This window comes from Vipera berus (genome assembly GCF_964194415.1).
Source record: "Vipera berus genome assembly, chromosome: 14".
Lineage (NCBI taxonomy): Eukaryota > Metazoa > Chordata > Lepidosauria > Squamata > Viperidae > Vipera > Vipera berus.
In genome coordinates, this window is record NC_138217.1 from 8547611 (window position 1) to 8551537 (window position 3927).

Below are 3927 nucleotides of genomic sequence, written 5' to 3' on the forward strand. Positions count from 1 at the left end.
GAAGTCCCCCACATCTGACAAGTTTGCAAAACACTGCCTTGGCTCTATACACAATATACATCCACCTGTATGTGCACCTTTCTTCTGCAGCTCCACAGAGAGATCCGAGTTCTCTCTGGCCACCAAGTCCCATCATCCTCAGCCCATGTTGCAATGGCTGAGGAGAGGAATACCTATGGTGCTCTCCCTGCTGGTTTGGCAGCTGCTCTAGCCCACCCAGCAGGGAGGCCCCACAAGATGACTTGTGATCAGGCAAAGCAAAAACTGGCCTAGAGAATAGATCAGGCAAAGATCCTCATGCCGCACCAAGTTACAGATGTACTACAACTCCCAGCAGCCCCAGGCAGCAGAGTTAAGGAGGGGTGCTGCTTCGGCAGTCCTGGTGCGATCAGGCAAAGTGCCAGCGGAGCTGGAGAAGAAAGGATACTTACACACACGTGCTTGACTTACCTATGGCAGGATTTTCTCCAACTGGGATGGCCTCTGGATTTTCTCCTAATGTGGGATTTCGAAAATCAGCACCCCGACAATAAAACAGCCATTTTCAAGCACACCAACCCCCTCATCCTGAGACCAACGCTTTATAAAGATATTTTATTTACAAGAAAAAAAGCTCCCAAAGTCTCATTTTCTTCTTAAGATCTCCAGATGTTGCAGGTAGCATCGGCGCCTGTTCCAGAAAGGCAGCACTGAACTATTTCAGCTAGGTGCAAGGAATGGAAGCCCTCCCTTCCACTAGGATGGTCTCTGCACACGTGGGCTACAACCTGTCTTACGACCTCCTGATTCTTGGGCTAAAGCCTTTATTATCATCTCCTGATTCTTGCCTATCTATCATGGTTCCTGTTGGCCACCACCTCTTCTTCGTTCCTACAGCTTTGGGGAGACCCCCATGTGCCCACCCCCTGCTGCTACCTGCTTGGCCAACCTATGGCTTCCAAGCCCTCCAAAGAGGTCTGCAGGAACGCCATCCTCGGGGTTCTCCTTCTCCAGGGTCCAGCACAGCTGGACTTCCCTTCTTCCCACCCTGCCTAGATGTTGTCATAGGGGACCACAAGGCCAATGTTGTAGCTGTAGCCGGCCACGTCATTGTAAGAGGAGCGGCAGATAGGAAGGACGCTCTCTGCCACCAGTCTGTCTGTGGAGAATTCGTAGGCGTAGATAATGCCTCTGTGCCTGTTCAGAGAGAAGCAAGGGGAGAAAAGGGAAAAGAAAATAAGCAGTGTGCTTTTCAACCAGCCTGGTTCCCAGTTGTTCGAAACCCTCTGGAGCAACTTTGGCAACGTTAAGATGTCTACACTTCAAATTCAAGCTGGTTGGGGAATTCTGGGAATTGGTCCACACATTTTAAAAGTTGCCCAGATTGAAGAACGTTGCTCCAGGCCAGGGGTCTTCAAACTTGGCCCTTTTATGACTTGTGGACTTCAACTTCCAGAATTCCTCAGCCAGTGTACTTGAAGACCCCTGCTCCAGACTCTGGTTCCTCTCTAGGGCCAAGGAGATGTTCAAATGCAAGCACATCAATTCAGAGTAGGCCCATGTGCTTGAAGGAGCACCCTTAATGGTTCCGGGTTGTTCTACTTTTAGAGTAGTGCTTCTCAACCTCGGCCACGTTAAGACGTGTGGACTTCAATCCCCAGAATTCCCTGGCTGGGGAATCCTGGGGATTGAAGTTCAGTCCTCTTAAAGCAGGCATGTCAAACTGCTGGCGCGTGGGATGGATGCATCACGCCGAAACCATGCCCACCCCACTGCCTGCAAGGGGAAAAGTTGTGATACGTCGTGCAACATCACATGACATGCGTTTGACCTGCCTGTCTTAAAGTAATCAAGGTTGAGAAACACTGCTGTAGATATCTCAACTGTCTTGTATTCACCTTCTTGGAAGTCAGCTCAGAGTATAAGGAAACAGATGGGAAGGGAAGGGAGAAGGAAAGAGGGGATAAGAGAGGGAAGTGGGAGGAGGAGGGGAGGGGATGGAAGAGAGAAGGGAAAAGGAGGTAAGGGGAGAGGGGGAAGGGAGGGGAAAAGAGGAGAGGAGGGAAGGGAAGGGGAGAAGAGGGAAGGGGAGGGAAAGGGGGAAAGGGAAGGGAGGAGACGAGAAGAGATTTAAAACAGGATTTGGATAAGCTAAACTACTATGTTTTCCAAGAGGAGACGAGGCCAATAGCCATCCAGAAGCAGCTGGAGTGTAATTCCCATCAACCTTAGCCAAGCCAACCCATAATAATGGGTGCTGGAACATCTTACCACCCTTCACCCATCGCCTGGGTTTGTTCTTCCAAGCCACTTGCTGCTCACCAGATTTATAGCTGGCTACCCTCCCATCCTAAACCCCTGCCTGGCTTGGCCACAACATCCTGGCTCTCTGCCACCATAAGCCCTCAAACGCTCTTCCATTGCGGCTTCTTCTCTGTTCCTGTTTTTACTAGGGGTCTTCAGACTTGGCCCTTTTATGACTTGTGGACTTCAACTCCCAGAATTCCTCAGCCAGGCACGCAGAAGAATTCTGGGAGTTGAGGCCACAAGTCATAAAAGGGCCAAGTTTGAAGACCCTTGGTTTAAAATGAGGAAGACCAACTTGGGGGAATGCCTCCCAGCGTCCCGCAATATTGTCTAGCTAAGGCTGCTGGGAATTGTAGTCTAGCAACCCTGAGAGTGGTGTCACAGGGCGCCTCCTGCTGGTTGAGATAGAAAGCACCACCATGAGGGTCAGTTCTCACCTTTGGTGAGCGGTCAAGGCGTTGTCCGTGATGCTGGTCCCTCGGGGAGTCTTTTCACTGGGGATGTTGGCCGTGATGAGGCTGTGGGAGCTGAAGCGGAGGTGGCGAACTGGGTGCCTAAGGGAGCCACACAGCCCATCAGTGGCTCTTCAACAAGGTCTCCATGTTTAAGTGCAGCAGACAAGCGACTGGCTGTTTAATTAAAAGCAGGGGGCAGTTAATCAAGTGCATAGTAAATTGGAACAAATGCAAAGTAAAACCTTAGGCGTTTATTTTATTTTATTAAAAAAAACCTTTCCACTGGGTGCCTGGGAAAAAAGGGAGCCACAGAGTCTATCAATGGCCTCCATATTTAAATGCAACTGGCTGTTTAATTAAAAGCAGGGTGCAGTTATTCAAATGCACAGTAAATTGGAACAAATGCAAAGTAAAACCCTAGGAGTTTATTTTATTTTATTTTAAAAAAACCTTCCCACTCCCCACTTCCAAAATGAAAGGGACTTAATTCTTAATTTTAACAAAAATGGCTCTATACAGGTAATTCCCCCAGGACTGAACATTAATTTAGCGAGTGTTCATAAAAAAGAATAAATTCAGAAAGGATACTTACAGTTAGGCATGCAAAATCGCGACCAAAAACAGGCCTTTGCAGCCACGTGGCTTGGAGAGGAGAAGCCGGAAGTGGGTTACTTTTTTTTGGTGCCTGGTCACATGACCGAAACAGATTGGCTGATTTTTGCAAGATCTCTTTTGCTTTTGCTTTTGCTTTGCTGGAGCTGCGTGGGAGCCCTGCTGCTTGCTGGGCTTGAGGACTAGAGAGCTGGAATTTTAAAATATTCTTTTTCCTTACTCTGTGGAACTCTACTTCTGCCGCTTGTAATCCCTCTGGGAACTGCTCTGCTTCTGCTTGTGTTGGTAAGTGCAGCACTTTGCAAGATGGTTTGTTTGCCTTTGCCTGACATTGATAGCCTGTTCCTGCTGCTGCCTCCTCCTCCTCCTCCTCCTCTCCCTGGCCCAGACCCGGCCCAGGTTCTGCTGACCCCTTTGCAGGGGTCTTCCAACTGGCCCTTGTATGGCCTGTGGACTTCAACTCCCAGAATGCCTCAGCCCTCGTGCCTGGCTGAGGCATTCTGGGAGTTGAGGTCCACAAGTCATAAAAGGGCCAAGTTGCAAGAGCCCTGCCTTACTGGAAGGAAATCCCCCA

General features: G+C 49.4%; 1 long non-coding RNA gene across 1 annotated transcript; it reads right to left on the reverse strand.

The window, feature by feature from the left end:
* Window positions 1–294: 294 nt before the first annotated feature.
* Window positions 295–3610, reverse strand: LOC308674337. Its single transcript, XR_014027865.1, has 3 exons — window positions 3334–3610; window positions 2724–2915; window positions 295–1176 (listed from the first exon to the last, which is right to left on the reverse strand). It is a non-coding gene; the product is annotated as an uncharacterized lncRNA (long non-coding RNA).
* Window positions 3611–3927: the final 317 nt, after the last annotated feature.